This window comes from Schistocerca serialis, chromosome 3 (genome assembly GCF_023864345.2).
Source record: "Schistocerca serialis cubense isolate TAMUIC-IGC-003099 chromosome 3, iqSchSeri2.2, whole genome shotgun sequence".
NCBI lineage: Eukaryota > Metazoa > Arthropoda > Insecta > Orthoptera > Acrididae > Schistocerca > Schistocerca serialis.
This window is the reverse complement of record NC_064640.1, coordinates 533,471,971-533,491,180: the sequence shown is the minus strand read 5'-3', so window position 1 is coordinate 533,491,180 and position 19,210 is coordinate 533,471,971.

Here is a 19,210-nt window from a genome sequence, read left to right as displayed (position 1 = left end):
TATTAATATTCCAATGTAAGAAATATATTTCAAGCGCATGACATACATCCATCTTCCCGGTTTCTCCACGATAAACTATGTTATCGAACAGAAAACGAAAAAACTACTTCCGTAAAACATTTGCTCTGTGTGATATGAGCACAATATAGCTTTCCGGAGACATGTAGTGTCAAATGTTCACATCCGACCATGGTCCAGAAATTATACGATGCCTGCATCAGATATATACAGAATGATTGTTAGTAGCAGGGGATACTTCCTACAATGAAATAGATAAACGCATTGCAGCAGATTCCGACATGTGAAAATTACAAGTAATTCCGTCATTAGCTCTGTAAACAGCACATCTGTCAGGCAAATGTGTATATGGGGATTGCACCACCTCACAAGCACCTATCGCTAACTTAGTTATGACGCTGAAGCCCAATTTTACATCCAAGATGCGACATGGGGAATGGAGTACATAGCATAAATCAAAGCTCGTTTATAGGAATGTGCCAAGTTTCATCACACATGAGATGCAAGTCCTCTGATGACCTCTGATGATAATCGCAAGTAGACAGTGCTTTAAACCACATACAGAACACGAGGCTATATATAAGTAGAATGCAAACTATGTCACACGACTGATGCATCCGATCAGAACAGTGGAAAAACTGACCTGCAGCATCTCCTCATTCTCAAGGATACATCAGTCAAGCATTAAATCGTACCTCATTACAGCTCCATCTCAATCGATCACATCGTCCACTCTCTGTTGTCCTTCAACGCAGATGCAGGTAGTTTAGAGGTAAATGGTTCTAAGTCCTCCTGAAAAGCATCAAACACAGTAGTCAACTCACATGTATCGCTTGTACATCAATAGACATATGGTATAACACTGCCTCAATGGAAAAAAAATTGACTGCCTCCCTGATTCCCTTCCTTTCGATGTCGACGTTTTCTCGGATTCCTCTTTTTGCCACATACTTGTTCCCATGCACAAATTTTTCGGCGCAAACCAGAAGATACGAAAGTACTTCCTCAATTTCCCTGCATTTCGATGTATGTTCAGTCAATTTATACCTATTCCCTCGTCATTTTTCGCAATTCTATCGACTTTATGTCAGGTTTATCCATGCGATCATGACATTACCTCTCGTTCTGTGTTCTAAAATTGTTTGTAAATGTAGCACAGCCACCAACACCAAGCCCAAATGCACTGATCAGGAAGCGTAATATTGCACTGTACTCTACTGTATCCAGTCATCTTCACATTTGGAGAGTGTTTGCTCTGTTTTCTGTATGCCTGTGTATTTGCATGCCTGCAGACAGCTCCCAGGACCCAGTCCCCACTGTTGGTGCACCAAATTTCGAACATAGAGTACACGTGCGAACATAACATGTGGTGGTCCACCCGCGAACCCTATCGCAGATGTGACGTGTGGTGGATCCAGCTCTCAACATAGGTCCAGATATATAGTCCACAGCAGATCCACACTTGAATGCTAACTCGGATGTGGTATATTGTGGATCTGCATCCCAACACTGCTTCGTACATTGCACGTGGTGGATCCACCTTCAAACCCTACCCCATGTGCTGCATATTGTGAACCTGCATCCCAACACGAATCTGTATATTAAGCATGGTGGATCCACCTTCAAACTGTATCCTGCACATGGCATATCGTGGATCCAAATCTCAACATCACTCCGGATATAATGCATGACAGATCCACATTCGAACACTAACTGGCGTGTACTGTGGTTCCTGTGAGAATTCCACTTTGATGCTTGTTATTACAGTACACTGGCGGTGTCTCTTCCATCTCATCCAAGTATTGCCGTGCTATTGATTACCACATAATATTGACTAACAGCGCTTGTCTGAGTCACACACACACACATACACACACACACGTCACGTGCAGTGAAACAGCACGATCTGTAATGTCATTATGGGCGTCATACACAAGTCACAAGCAGTGGAACAGCATGATCTGTGGTGTCGGTATCCGGGCATCAGAGGTGTCCCGTTGGAATGGCAATAGAGAGAAAGTGATCGAACAGATGAGAGGGATGAGAGTGGACTCTGGTGGTGGTGGTGGTGCTGTGTACTAGGTCAGTTGGGCTCTGTATTTTGTGGTGACCACACCGGATGGCGGTCGTGCCTCAAGTTGTTTAAATAAGGACTAATGCATGATTTCGAAAGTTGAGAATTAGCAAGCACGTTTGCAGAGTCTTTTAGTGGTTCACATGTCTTTAGGCTGTGTGACGTGACCCCAAGCATGTCAGAGCTTTTGTTTTGTATTAGTGTAATAAATATACTCTGTCCCTAACTAAAGTGTTCCAAAATAAATAAAGTACACACCTTCCTCTTTCCACCAGCCCAGTACAGGCTGAGTTCTTCTCCCACAAATCCCTAGGAGGAGGTGGTGGTCTGGTGACTTAGGTTAGTGGAGGTAGTCCAAGTGTTCTTTCTTTCTTAAGGTAGCAGAGGTAGCCCAATTGACCTATCAACCCGCCAAACTTCAAAGTTGGCGCCAGTTCCTAGGATGAGGTTGCGGTTGGATGAGTCAGGTTAGTGGAGGTAGCGCAAGTGTCCTTCCTTTCACAGCATTTTCTTAGCTTAGTAGAGACGCTCGAATTAACCTTTCTTTACCACCAAAATTCAAACACGGGGCCAGTTCCTAGAAAAAGATGACAGTTGGATGACTTAGGTTAGTGGGTGTCGAGCAAGTGACATATTTTCCCTCGATTTTCTTAGATTAGTAGAGGTGTGATGCATTATCCTGTTGGAATTTGAACTTCCCTGGCAGTCGGTTGAGGATCTTTGTGGATACTTTAACTATTTCTTTCAAAGTCCAGGTGGGCATGGCACTTGCGAAAATCTGACAAAGTTTGAATTTTCCCCCTGGAAGTATGTCATGGCACCTTTTAAATTTCCCACCGCCGCCATCTTGGATTTAGGGTGGGAACCCTATCAGTGTGTCTGTAACGTCACAGGTCTAATGATACTTCTGTTATCACCTTACATCATGGCCGCCATCTTGGACGACAGGGCCTTTTGATGGTGGCGTTTGTGTACTAGGTCAGTTTGAGTCCGGGCCTCGTGACGAACACACTGTTTCCCTCCATCTTGGATTACATCACAGATGAGAGCGCCCTCTGGTGTTAGCACTGTGTACTAAGTCAGTTGGAGTCCAGATCTCTTAGTGAAAAGACTGGATGGCTGTGCTGCATGAAATTGTTTAAATAAAGACTGTTGCATGCAAAATAAAGACTTATGTCCAGCACTGGTCGAGTCTTTTTTCCATGAATCCCTAGCAGGACATGGCGGTTGGGTGACTGAGGTTAGTAGAGATTCGCAAATTGACCTATCTAAAATTCAAACTTGATGCCAGTTCCTAGGAAGAGGTGGCGGTTGGGTGACTTAAGTTAGTCTAGGTAGGCCAAGTGACCTATCTTCCTGAGATGTTTCTTAGATTAGTAGAGGTGTAATGCATTATTCTGTTGGAATTTATACTTCCTGCCATTTTCTGGGGGTGGGGATGGTGGTTAGGTTAGTGGAGGTAGCCCAATTGACCTTCTTCCCACAAAAATTCAAACTTCCCTCAAAAATCAACCATATTGGATGATGTCACAGCCACCATCTTGGATGAACTCATGCACTGTTGCCAAGTCTACACCCCACCATCTTGGATGACGTTGTCGCCGCCATCTTGAATTCATCTGGCAACAATGTAAAGTGGGGCCGCAATTGCCTTGCCCCAATACTCAAATGATCTGCAGCAACATTTTCCTTTGTCTCTAGAATGCATCATCAGTCTACCATTAAATCGTACCTTGTTAGTACTGTGTCTCAACCAATCATTCCATTCAATCTCTGTCATCCTTTAACGCAGATGCAAGTAAATTTAGGGTCTGATTGTTCTCTGTTCTTCCAGGAAAGTATCAAAGACAGCAGTCAACTCATGAGTATCATTATTACAATAGACATACAGTAGAATGCTGCCTCAATGCAAAAAATTACTCTTTCCCTGTTTCCTGATGCTTCCACATCTACATTTTATCGTTTTCCTTGCCGGCCGATGTGGCCGTGCAGTTCTAGGTGCTGCAGTCAGGAAACCGCGAGACCGCTACGGTCGCAGGTTCGAATCCTGCCTCAGGCATGGATGGGTGTGATATCCCTAGGTTAGTTAGGTTTAACTAGTTCTAAGTTCTAAGGGACTAATGACCTCAGAAGTTGAGTCCCATAGTGCTCAGAGCCATTTGAACCATTTTATCGTTTTCCTCTTGCTGTTGCATACTCGTACCCAAGTACAAGAATTCTTTTGCACCAACCTGTAGACAAGCAAGTGCTTCCCCAATTTACCTGCATTTCGGTGTCTTTTCCCTCGATTTATACGCGTTTTCCGTCATTTTTGCAAGTTTACCGATTTTATGTCACTTCTATTCATGCAATCATGATATCACATCTCGTTCCGTGTTCTAAAATTGCTTGTAAATGTGGTACAGCTGCCAACACCTAGTGTAAATGCACTACTTTTCTGGTCGATCGGCGTGTATGGCACTGTACTCGATTGCATGCAGTCACCTACACCCACATACTCTACAGTGCACTTCCTCAGTTTTCTGCATGTCTGTGTCTATGCATGTGTCACGAAAGCTACAAGAACATGAGAAATCAATGAGAACGACCAATAACAGTAGTAAAAGTGTTTTTACAACGAGAGTCCAGGTTTAAACCCAGGCCTACTGTTACATGTCATGACAACAAACGACATGAAATTAATACTAACTTTGCTTTCACAGCATTGGAAATTAACACCAGTCGGTAACAGAGGCACTGTGAGGTACAGTGGTAAGCATTTCAGAATAAAATTAGCAAAAAGCAGTCATCTACAATTTTATGTTGTGTTTTGACATACTAAATTACTCAAGCACATCACGATATGGACAGCAAACTTCAGACCCTAAGGGACTTTGTGTAGCCCTGCTACAGCACAGAAAATGAGCATTCACACTCACAACTACCAGAAAACAGCACCAAGAAGATTTGCAGTGTGCTAACTTTGTTCAAACATCCACAGTCAAAAAAGAAAACTAACTTTACAGTCTTCATTCATTCATCACATATTCACTGTATTTGCTACTATAACAATGAAGGCAAGGGTGCAGTGTTCAGCAGGATAAGCTAACAGTTAGACATCTATAGTCCATTTAAAATTACTTGATACTTGACATATTCCATTTGTCCGTCTCTGGTAGCTGAGTGGTCACCACGACAGACTGTCATGCCTAACGGCCAGGGTTCAATTCCCTTCTGGGTTGGAGATTTTCTCCACTCAGGAAGTGGGTGTTGTGTTGTTCGTAACATCATCATTTCATCCTCATCGACACGCAAGTCACCGAAGTGGTGTCAACTCGAAAGGCTTGCACCTTGCGACCAGTCTACCTGACGGGAGGCCGTAGCCACATGACATTTCCATCTTTCACTTGGCACTATGGTGTTGCCAAATCAGCTGCTGGCTGCCTCTCAGTTATAGGTAACACACAAACACAGCAAGTCATTTCACAAATGCTGTTAATATGTAACACAGATTAATGTTGGAAGTGGCCACCACTAGGTATATTGGAAATGTGAGATTACCTGTCAACAGCTGATTTTAAGTGATCAATGACTGAACTGCGGCAGGAGATGCATTATGAAATCCTAAATTTAAACTCGTGTCCTAAGCTAACCACAACCTCATGATGTGTGTGTGTGTGTGTGTTGACATGTGAATATAAAATTACTAAGTCCAATCATAATGGAGGTATGGATTTGACGTAGATTACTGCGACAGCAAAGGGAATGGAAGATTTTTTTTTACTTCGAAAAGTATGACAAGCCATAACAACGGTACAGATATTTCTATTTCTAGAGCCACAGCCATCGGCGGGGGTATTTCTGATACTTCACTCACAGTCGAAGGTCATCCAATTGAGACCGCAATTGTAATATATAATTGTAAGTGTAGTGATCAAGTATATATGTGTCAGGTTTCCTAGGATGATTCTGTCTGGAGTGCATGGCGCTTGGCAGCGATTGCAAGTGGTGTGGAATAATTCACGTTTCAAGCTAACAGCAGGAGCTGTCCTTTTGGGGTACAGGAATGTAGCTGACCTAACCATGTCATCCTCTAGGTGGCTGAATAGCGAACTAATACTCAGTATGAGTTGGACAGCATCTGTGATCGTGTGTGTTCCCCGTGGAAATTTGAGGAGTTTCAGTATGGACATGTGTTTGCACTGAAGCATTATTCCCTCCCACGTGTATTGTCTGGCTGATGGCTACTGCACATTTCCCATCTTTATTTGGTTGAGAAAACATCGATTGTGGTGCATGTTGTTTGTATCTAGCAGGTGAAAGATAGATGGTTTTCTAGACATGAGAAACACCTTAGTTGACTTTGGAAATTATACGGATGATTTGGAATCTGATGTATCACCGACATCGCTATTCGCAAGTAAAAATAACAGCTTCTTATAATTTTTTTCAAGTTTTCACACAAAGGTCTTCGTAGTCGATATAAGTTTCTAGTTACTCAGTGGTTTACGTCAGGTGCCACCTCGCTTAATGGTTCAAATGGCTCTGAGCACTGTGGGACTTAACTTATGAGGTCATCAGTCCCCTAGAACTTAGAACTACTTAAACCTAACTAACCTAAGGACATCAGCGGTCGGGCGGTTCCAGACTGTAGCATCTAGAAGCGCTTGGCCACTCCGGCTCGCACCTCACTTAAGTTTCAGGTTTCTAGAGAAATAATTCACAGTCTATACCTTCGGAATTATACTGTACAAGCAATATTGCGATGTGCTTGATTTCGAGAAGTATCTCGAAAATTGTATGATATTCTGGTAAACCATTTGACTATACATATATTCTTGTAATCCCAGAGTCTGGTGTGTTTACTACATCGAAACGGTATGTGGTGATATATAGCCAGGTTGGAGATCGGTTTCATGCTGAAATACTCAAGATGCTGTCGTCAGCGGCAGAGCAGTGTAACTGAGAAAGTGTCTTTCTGTACTTGACGATCTATAGACCCTTTTTACAGAGTTCAACTGTTAGTGCAATATGGCGATCTGTACAAACCAGTTTTGCCACTGAAAGTTTCGTCTGCAGAAACAAAGGTGGACAGTACATCCATACTGGTAGCATGAGTAATTTGGAAAGTAAATGCAGTAGGAGCTAATCAAAACGCTCCATTCCTTTGTGCTGAATCATAGGAGCCTCTATATAGCGGTGTGAATGTTTATCGTTACAGAGATGTTTGTTTAAAACATGCTGTCGCGATTTCCTGGAAGGGTAAAATGTGATGGACAGGATGCCTTGTCAGGACCATCAGGAAGAATGCATTCGGTGTTATTCTGGGGTATTTTTGTGAACAAGTCCTGTTAGGACAAGAAGTTCCATGCAGACAAGCTGAGACATCACGAAAGCTCCTGCAACAATAAAAGTGACTGTTAACTATTTCTGCAACACTTCACAATTTCGGAGAGGGAGACTTGGCTCTTATTTCCACAGACATTTGATGCCAGTATAACACTGACAACCTTTTATCTGCGCCTGCAAAGGTGAGCCTGCACACAGTGGCTAGGTAAACACATGCGCAGCCAGAGGTGTCTCGCATGTGGGACAGGCTGTCCCATTAGAATGGCTAGGAAAGATGCACCTGTGTTATTATGGGAAGCATTGTAAAAGACTTCTGTAGCGCGTCCAGAGGGGGGCTTGACTGTTATTTACATAGACATGAGAAGTCAGCATAATACTGACACCCTTTTAGCTGCCCTTGCACAGAAGAGTTCCTAGGGAAACATCTCACGACAGCAAAGGAGACTATGTAAACACTTACATGCTGCCAGAGGGGTGTTGCATGTGCAACGAATTGGACCAACATGAGCGCTCCACCCCGGTGTGGCCAGATTGGGAACGCTGTAGGGAACAGTTCATTGAAATTTTGCGGTCTAATTTCAATAACGATAGCTCGAAAGCTTTTTTACGTGCAATGATTGTTTGTGCACTGCATTATTTTCGGCTGTTTATGCTTAGTAAGTGCTAGACATGCATTACTTTTTGACAGTTTTACGTGTAGTGAACGCATCTATACATCAGTGTACTGCATTATTTTGTGAAAAGGTCTGTAGGCTGTGCAATGCATTATTTCTACAGTTCATTATTAGTGAGCGTGTCTGCAGAGCATTTTACATGCATTTTTTTTTGACAATTTACGTGTTGTTTGCATGTCTGTACACCAGTGTCCCGCATTTTTCGCTAAATTACGTGTAGTTTGCAGTTCTGCAGTCTGTGCAATGCATTATTTCAACAGTTTACAATTAGTAAGCGTGTTTGCAGAGCATTATACATGCATTATTTTGACAATTTATGAGTTCTCTTCGTGTCTGTACATCAATGTAATACATTAATTCGGTGAGTTACGAGTAGTTTCCAGGTCTGTAGGCTATTTACTGTGACCCCAAACACGTCAGGGCGAGTGTTTTTGTATCAGCGTAATTAACTACCTTGAAATCCATCCCTAAATAAATTGTTCCAACTTCCCACTGAAAATAAATGAAGTACATCCCTTCCTCTCTCCAGCAGCTGGACACAGGCTAAGTACTTTTCCTGCCATTATTCCCAGACCACCATAGAATGACAGCATCTTCTGGTGGCAGTACTGTGTACTTAGTGACTTGGACTCTGGACCTCCTGGTGAACACGCTGGATGGATCAACTGCCTATTACATTATATTAGATTTACTTTCATTCCAATTGATCCATAGTGAGGAGGTCCTCCAGGATGTAGAACATATCAGGTAACCTATGACAACTCACATTTTTAAAATAAAGACTGCATGCAAAATAAAGACTTACGTCTATCCTATCCAGCGGCCAAGCAAAGGTTGAGTCCTCTTCCCTCCAATTCCAAGGAAGATGTGGTGGTAGGATGACTTAGGTTAGTGGAGGTAGCCCAAGTGACTTTTTTTCCCATCATTTTCTTAGGTTAGTGCAGGTAGCTCAAATGACCATTTTTCCCACCAAAATTTGAACTTCCCACAATTTTCTTTGGGAGTGGGTGTGGATAGGAAGGGGAGGGGGTAGGTTAGTGGAAGTGGCCAAATTGACCTATTTCCCCACCAAAATTTGAACTTCCCACCATGAGGTCATTGTGACATTGCCACATCTATCGCCGCCATCTTGGATCCTCCATCTTGAATAAATTTGGCACCAATGCAAAGTCGGGTGACTGTCTCTTTGTCCTGCTACTCCTGCAGTTTTTTGGTTATATTAATGTTCACCCTGTATATGCTTTTCTGTCATCATCCATTGCACAAAGTTAAAAACGTTTTTGCCTTATCTATTGCGCAAGTGAAATGTTTATTCAAGTTGTTGCAGATTTAAATGCTAAATACTAATTCATTAGTTCTGCTCAGGGCATCTTTCCCCCCTTTCGTTTAAATTCATCATTCCACAGTAATATATATACCATATATACCCACTGCCTCACTCTATGATGATCAACCTTTTGAGCACGTACAAATTAGAGGCAGGGAGATCACATCTCGTATTTTCTGTCATATTTAGTTGCAAGTACCTCATACTTGGACAATTAATTTGCATTCATATTTCAATATTGAACAGAACAGGAGCTCTCTGGACGTTACTAATTGCATATTGAGAAGGCGTATATTTATTGTGTTATTGATCTCAAAAGTTATCACGCAGGGTGACAAGTGTGTATTATCTCCACTACTCAGTTGCCAATATCTTGTAACTGGACCATTAACCTGAGTTCTTGTTTTGTTATTGAACTGGAGAACGAGTGTTCTCTGGATAATGCAAGTGGGATATTGCCTCAGCGAACACTTATTGAGTTGCTGACCTCCAAAGTTAGCATAGCAGCCGGGGACGAAAAGCACGCACTATTGGCCATATTCAGCTACCCAGTTTTCTGTCATATTCATCTACCCAGTTCTCATAACCGGACCATTAATATGACTTCATATTTTGTTACTGAACTAAAGAAGGAATGTTCTCTAGGTGCTGCAAGTGGGATACTACGAGGATGAATGTTTATTGAGTTATTTACTTCCGAATTTAGAGGCCGACGGAGCGCATCTCTTATTTTCTGCAATATTTTGTTGCTGGTACATCCTAACTGGCTCTTTAATATAGTACCTTTTTTCACACAACACTGAAAAAGGGGCGTTCTATGGACACCGGATTTGGTTTGTAGCGTTTTAATTTTGTAGTTACAGCTTTACGAAGGTAAAATCTGCGTAACCCGTATCTGGACGTCTAGCATCTTTTGAGTTTCGTAAGTTTCATTTGAAAATAGTTTTTCCTTCTCACCTACGTTTGTTCGCTTTATGGCAATGACTGTGTGTCTTCTATTAAGTAATTATCTCGATTTAAAGCGCTGTGTAATTTACGCTTAAGATTCGATAAGTTTCAATACTTGGCCCTGAGCCGTTTTGCGCCTGCTGGTTTCAATGCCCTATGCGGGAAACTGAAGCTAACTTCAGGCCAGTTGACTTCCTTCTGTTACCATCTAAATTGTCTCAGAGCTTTAAAATCAAAAAAATCTTTGTTTTTTAAGACAGATATAAAGTTATCCTGAATGACAGTGTCACTTTTTAACACCGTTAGAATTGAAGTTTTACTGGAATAGGATACAGTCAGTAGACCTATACGTTTTCACTTTGGCAGGTGCTCAGTAAATATAAACGTAAAATTTCATATTGTCTGTTACGATGTGTAATTCATTGTTTGTCCAGTATTTTCAAAAAATTGAAGGAAAAGGTACGAAGTTACCCCGATTGACTGTAAGTAAAATCAATCTTTGCCACTGGTACAGCCCAAGGAGACTGTTGTGATAACACTGTGACACAAAAAAACTGCCACTACGAACGAGTTGAACACGACGGTAAAACATAAGTTCTTTGGAACAGGATCATTTTGGCGCGATTTCTACATGCTGTTGCCATTGTTACTCAAGCCTGAGAATAATGGGCATCTAATCAGACTTGTATTCCCATGAGAAAGGTAATCATTAGTACCTTTATAAGGAATTTTTATCACTATAATTGATTACTATGATTTACTGTATCTGAGTAACTCGTAAGTATTTTTCTATTCATATGAGATTAAAGGATGCCTTTTTTTTTGCTTAAGTAGTAGTAATACTGAATCATACAAAGCCTGCTAGAAATACCTTTGAAGAATAATTTCAGGATTCTCTACGCTGAAGAACTGATACAGAATGAACTCAACAAGAAATTACGAAATATTGTTCACTGAGAGATGTAATCAACAATGAAAGGTGTAAATTAATAACTTAGAAATTATTTGATCTAAGTCAGTTACTAGAAGTGAAATATGTTCCTGCTCAGTTTCAAAGCTATCGGTATGTGTGTTCGTTATAAATTTTTAAGCGACATTTTGTTATTACGCCTATACTTAGAACCATAATTCATGGGATTGGTAATCTGTACAGTTTACACAGCTTTTTGTTTCGCATCGGTATAACTTCATTAGGAACAATAGTAATGTTTACTGATACAGGAAACTGTAAATGCCAAGATCAAATTTTTCGATTTTTTTAAAGAACTATGGTACTGGTACTAGGTACATAATTCTGTAATATGTTAAAGAACTGGTATCATTATATCATATAAGTCTTGCCTATATGAGAAACGACGTAATGTGCTTAACATATTATCGCTGTTTTTAACTTTCGAAAGAAGTTGAATTGAGTCTCCATCTGTGAAAGAATGAAAACATCATGGCTGCCAATAAAATTTCTTAACAGTTCCTGTAGAGGTCCTTCAGTTGGGGTTATTTCTTTTACATAATTTTCACAATATGAACAAAGAAGTGCGCAGATTTATAAGCAGTTTGCAAGTTGTGATGTTAATAACAAGTAACAGGCACAAAACCAAAAGTAGAGCGAAAAGCAGTATGGTACCAGAACAAAATTTTGGGTATCAAGGCATATTATTGAACCTTAGTAGATGGAATGAAGAACAGCCATAGTCAGAAATGAAAGAACAACTTAATAATGATAAGAGACAACAGGAGTCTATACATTATAAAAAGCCTTTTCCCAACATATTTTACTGTGTTCCTTCAGAATATATTTTACTTCTCTCTCTTTCTTCAGCACAATTGTAATTTCTTCTCTGTATCCCTCTTCTCCTAATTTTACATTTTCCCTTGATGTGTAAGTTCCTTGATATGTGTACATTAGGCACTGGGGCATGAGAAAGTATTTTGATTTGATGTTAGTATTGATTTCTGTGTAGCCTTCTCGTTGCTTTTGAAGTGTGATTAATGTATTGTAGTAAATACTGTTGCAGTATATGTAGACGTTTGATATTAGGAGATATCAAAGATATTTTAAAACAGTTTCGAAAATGTGGGTAAAACAATACTGTCAGTATCATGAATAAAATTTAGGTAGGTACTGGAATAGAGGAACAAAACTGATTTAATAAAGACATTGGATCAACATACCTTGTAGTGATAACAGTAGATTTATTTTTAAGCACCTAGTATACTCTTTTGCTCATTACCTCCCTTACAGTGAGATGTGGGCTATAAGGTGGTACCCACATTCAAAGAGCATTCAGTGTATTGGGGTTAAGTGACCATATTTAGTTTGGGAGTGAGGGAGCAATTAAATATAAGCGGCAATTTGGAATCTGCATTACGATAGTAAGGTCACATGTACCATGTAACTATACTCTCACAGTGACATGTACTGTGTTACTTATCACAGGTGTTACTGTGGTGAAAATGATAAATGGCCGTACTTAACGAAGACCTGGTATTGCTACAAACTGATTTATGTGTGCAACAAATACCATAACTAGTGAACTAAATGTTTACATTATAGCCAGAGACAAAGCAGCTAGCATCACAAGGAGCCTTAAATATAGGCCCATCACTTATTGAAACTCTAATATATAATCATGATGATTAAATCACTTGCACACATAAAATACATCAACATGTAGCAACATACTGGTATCTGACTACTTGTTGGTTCCCTCAGAAAATTTCCACCATGACATGAGCTTGTCTAATTCCTTCTTGTTCCCCTGAATTTTCTTCATACATGGAGAGCTGCCTTTCACCTGCATGCGTAATATAGTAGGTGAAGTATCTGACTACTGCCAGTGGTGCAATACAGTTTAACATTGGAGCTTATTCATGCAAGTTGTGTGGTGGTATTTAATGTTCCTTTGACATCAAGATCATTAGAGATGAAGGTATTAATAAAACTTAATTCCCAAATAAGAGTGTCTGGAGTGCCTGTAATATGTGCCTGAAACGTGAATGCTATAACACATGCAGCCCCAGTCTCTGTTTTGTACATATTCCTTGTATTATCTGTCTATGGAGAAATTCCAACATAAAATGAAAGCAATCTTTGTAAAATTCCTAATTTCTTCCTTACATTGTAAAGATTTGTTTTTCCCTGGAATCTGTTTGCATCTGCTCATGAGCAGTATAACTTTCCATGCTGTGATACTGTCAATATTGTATACTGTTCATTTCTAGTGTTTAGTGATAAACATTATGTATATATGTCCCACATTAAACAGTGTAATGACAAAAATGGAGATATAGTATATGTACTGACCTATTAAAATTCATTAAAAAAGTAAAATATTTCAAGTACTATGTTCTCATGAGGTGCATAAAATTAAAGAGCCATATATTGAGTGCAAGGTAAATTATGACAACATTGTCACCAACACTTAAAAAAATTGACAATAATTGAAGATGCTAAAATCTTCCCTTTTCCTGTCAACACCTTCCCCTCCTCCCTCCCTCCCCCCTCCCTCAACCCCTCCAGATGTCAAAAAGATCTTTCTCATCAAAAGACCAAAATGAAGTTCACTGTATACCTACCAATTTACTGGTGTTTCTGGAGCCACAATAGGAGCAGATAATGTAGTGAAATAATATTTCCGTTTCTTAATACTGGTCCTTACATGATAATTTCAGAAACTGTGTTTCATCTGCAATCATACAAACATAAAATAACATATACATGCGCCATTACTAGATGAATTGCTTCTACTCCAAAAATTCAGCATTTAATTTGCCACACTGTGCTTCTCAAGTCAACTATCCTACTGCATATTTCTCAAGAAATGAATCATAATTTACCCATACAATGCCTGCTGTTGATGATTTAGAGAGAGAGTAGTCTGTGGAATGTAGCCTGTAATTTTAAAAGCTTTATTGCCTTGCTGTCCCATATTTGCTTAGCTAACATAGCCCTAAATCTGCTTTTCAGAAGTTGATCAGTTCAGTTGCTAAAAACAGGAACCATGTTATAAGCATATTCAATTTATATTTAACTGCATTTAAAGAATTAATATGTATATATTTATTGTCCATCAATAATTCACAAATAATTCTACACTTCTTTTTAATACCCATGTTTGAGGGATATTCTAGCCCATGAGTCTTCTTAATTTCTATGTACAACAATAAATAGTTTCAGGTTTAATTTTAGGTACTTGTGGGTTGTGCACAGTTGATGACATTAGCTTCCCAATTTAACTTCACTTTGGCGATACACTTCTATAATGGTAAAGTATCAATACAGAACAGAAACAAGTATTCATAATATAAATCAAATGGCAGCAAAATCCAAAGAATAGCTACACTTTCTGTTGGCAGAGGCTGAACTTTTTGAGGGGTGGTGGTGGTTGTGGTGGTTCAGTGACCATTTTGGGGGAACACATTGTGACCTTGTCTGAAATAGGTGCTTCCACAACCTGGATGACTAGTTTCTTAGTTCACTCAGGCAACCATATTGGTTTCCTTGTACGTAGATGCTGTATCTACCTACCAGAACATGCAAGCAAAATGAATAGTTGGCAGTGATGTTACAGCCACACATGCAGTTGTTGTTCCTGGTAGACCCATAATTACCAATAACAGTCAAAGCAGTCATCAGCACCAGGTCAGTTTGTGACTGTGGTGCCAGTGTTTTCTTTTTTCTTGCAGACCAATATTAGCACCGTGATGGTTACTGTATGTCATTGTACTACCAGTTGCGCGACAATGTCAGTACAGGCTGTAATTGGTAACATCTGTAGTTGCTGTCTCAGTTAGATTACAGGTCCCAGTACACCTGTGACTAACTACTGAATGTGCTTCCACGAACTATAGTCTGATTAAAAGTACTTGTTAGTAGGCACTTAAGATGTTGGGGCTGGTTTCCTCTAACCAAAGCACTCCATGTCACACCCAGACCACTCACTGTTGCCAAACTACCACAACAGTTGGTCAACTTCACTTCCAGTTCCTTGTCTGGCAGTCTTTCTGATGTCTGTCTATCCTGAATCATTGGTCTGGCACTTTTATTATATATTTCATCGTTCATGATAACTGCACCAAAAATAACACAGACACTCTCTGACACACACACACACACACACACACACACACACACACACACACACACACACACACACACACACACGTAATGATGCTAATGAAATACACACTTTTTATAAACAGAAATAAGTAAACATGTCTGGATACTTCCAGTCAACACACATTTTAACATCAGATATGCAGTTCTCACAGTCACAGAGCTCAGCTTACTTTAGATATGATCCTCACAACATTGTGTGAAACCAAGTTTTTGAGGGAAGCAATTTGTCATTGTGACTGGGTGATGACATTGATAACTATAACACCATCACTCAGTCTTGCATTATAGTGTGGTGGTTAGTGTAATAACCTGCTGGATGAATCTCATTAAATATGGAGATTTTTTTACATCTAATTCTAATCTAAACAGTATGATTATCATTTTTATTCAGTTAACTTGTTTAAACGGTTTTTTTATTTCTAATTCCTTGCCAGTAATTTTCATCATCATATTGACTTTTTTTATTTGCTCTCTCTTTTCTACATACCATTCTTTTTTCATCTGCAATCTCTGTCTGTCAGCAATAATCTGCAGCCAAGTGCCTAGGATTGCTCATTGTCTGGTAACATGGAAGCTCATGTAGCCAGTGATAGGATAATTTCGGCTAATCAGGGATAGCGAGAAATTACAATTCGCTTTTTGCACTCAAAGCGAACGTTTTCTGTTGTGAGTTTGCTCATGCGGGTTAGCTTCAATAGATATGAACAAAGTAATAATGATTTTAGTTCTACTAGAGACTGCTGGCTACCACTTTCTTGGATACATTACACATCATGAGATTGTGGTTAGGTTATGACACAAATTTAAATTCAGGGCCTCATAATGCACCTCCTGCCACAGTTCAGTCTTTGGTCCCCTGCTGTTGACAGATAATCTCACATTTCCAACATAACTAGTGGTGGCCTCTTCCAACATTGCTCTGTGTTACATATTAACAGCATTTGTGAAGTGACTTGATGTGTTTGTGCATTACCTATAACTGAGCAGTAGCCAGCAGCTGATGTGGCAGCACCATGGCGGCAAGTGAAAGATGTCAAGTATCAAGTAATTATTAGCTTATAGTGGTGAACACTACACTCTTGCCATCATTGTTATAGTAGCAAATACTGTGAATATATGATGTATGAATGAAAATTGTGTTCTTAGTTTTCTTATTAGACTGTGGATGTTTGAATAAAGTTAGCACACTGCACCTCTTCTCAGTGCTGTTTTCTGGTAAGTTGTGAGTGTAAATGCTCACCTTCTGTGGTACAGTAATGCTACACAAAGTGCCCTAGTGTCTGAAAGTGGAAGCTTTGAAGTTTGCTGTCCATATCATGATGTGCTTGAGTAATTTAGTACATCAAACCACAACATAACATTGTAGATGACTGCTTTTTTCTAATGCCGTTCTGAAATGATGAACACTGTACCTCACAGTGCCTCTGTGGCCAACTGGTGTTAATCTCCAATGCTGTTAAAGCCAAACTAGTAATAATTTCATTCCATTTGTTGCCATGACAAGCAACAGCAGGCCTGGGTTTTAACCTGGACTGCTGTTGTAGAAACATTTTTACTACTGTTATTGGTTCTCCTCATTGATTCCTCAAATTCTAGTAGCATCAATGTACTACTTTTAACTTTATGCATCCACTAATTTATTTTCAGACTTATTTGGGTGTGGTAAGGATGTTATCACCAAATTACATATGCTCCATTTCATGACTGTTCCTTCTTTCATACTCTGACATTTTTATCCTCTATCAGTCCCTGGATATGATAGTGGTACAAGTTCATAACACTACAGGTCCTGAGCCATAGCAAATGAACCAGTACCAAAAGTCATAGTTGATTTCATCATATTTCAAACTTGCACAGTTCTGGGAAGGTTTCTAATATCGTATTAAAAACATAATTGAAAAGCTACACTTTTTAATTTAAATACATTGTTTTTGTATTAATGTAAGTATTCATAAAGGAATCTACTGATAAATTTATTTTATTAAACTAGATAAATTTGTCGAAAGTACCTGCCCTTACATTCCCAGAAATCAACTCATTTACTTTACAGAACTTAAGTTAATGATGGAGTACAAAGTTGATTCTATGACAGTAACCTCTTTTTGCATCTTTTGGGACACAATTTTATGTTTTGTATAATACTTTTTTAAAACATGATCATTTTCAAAGTGCTGTGGGAGAGTTTGTACATTGAGAATAGTGTACCTGGGAACACATCGTGTTTTCTGGCCAATGTTACAATATAGCGACTGATTTTAGAATCACTTTAAGGATAGTACATTAGAAATCAACATAAACAATTTCCAGCATTTTTTTACTGTTTTTGTTGTTCTGAGACATGATGTTTTGTTTTGTGCACCACTTGTAAATACTATGAGTTCTTCATATTTAAGTTCTGTAGAACATTTTAAAGCTATTTTGAGGACATTGTTAGTTCTTCACTCACAGAGAGTTATGATAAGTAAAATTCTGTATATTTTTTAAAACTAGTTACATAACATGTGGACAGTTAAGCTATACTTCATAAGTTGTACACAATCTTGTATCCTGAAATAGAAGAAGGTCTTCTCTAGTGAAACACATGATATTTTCCAATGGGCTGAGTTTATGTGAAAATGGAAATAGCTTATATTTAAAAATGTTTTTAACTGTCATTCTTAACTTGCTGATTATTGGTGCATAATAGAATGGTAATGTAACATATGTTTTTGATATATTATTGACAAGATTTTCTCTACTGTAACCCATTTTATTTGAATCCAATATTTGCACCTTTGAATTGTTTTTCACGTTTATAAAAACCTTACTTTTTCTCAACAATTTTTGTAATTTCAGAAAAAGACTGCAGCACACATAAAGTAAATGCTATTGTTTCAAACTGGAATAAGAGAATTTGTTACAATTTTATTACAAGAGTGGATATAGGCAAAAGTCTGAAAAGTGTTCCAAGCCTCCCTACCGTACATTCAGTAAACAGGTAGATTGTGTCTCTGCACCACCTTTTCTGGCTAGTTTCTTGTCTCTCAGAGAGCACACTACACATTGTTTCTGTTTCTGCCTCTTTCCTATTTCTGTCTCAATCTTTAAAAGGAGACAGTTTTTGGTTGATAGTCTGGAGTGCCCAGATGTATTTAGTAGTGGTTCAAGATATCTGCTTTCTGCAAGATCTCCACAGACAGTTGATGTATGCTGCATTATTTTCAGGCATGTTCTTTCTAAAAAATCAGTATCACTTTCTTTGAAAACCATGAGATAGCTCACATACGATTTCATCTTCTATCAAACCACATTTCACTATCTTGATAGAGCTGACCTGATTTTACATAAGCTTTCTGCTGTTAGTACCCATGAAAAGAAAGAAATATCACACCTTTCCTGCATGCTCACACCATGTAGTCATCAATATCCAAATTACACTCACAAAACAGGAACCAAAAGAACATGGAAAGAATTGAAATTTAAACATTGAGAACATGCACATATAAAATCATGGGTATCTGGCTTTTGGGTGGGCTATCGTTTTTTGAGGGTATCAGCTCCAAAGTGTTAACTCCACCCACTCTTGCTTACTGTGCTCCAGTATCTGGATATTTAGAAAATCACATAAAGTCAGGGTGACGACACAGTTAACTACACCCTAGCCTTCATATTGCATCCATTATTCCTTTGCACTTACACATTCACTGGATCTTCATTCTTATTTAAATTTTCATTTCCTGCTG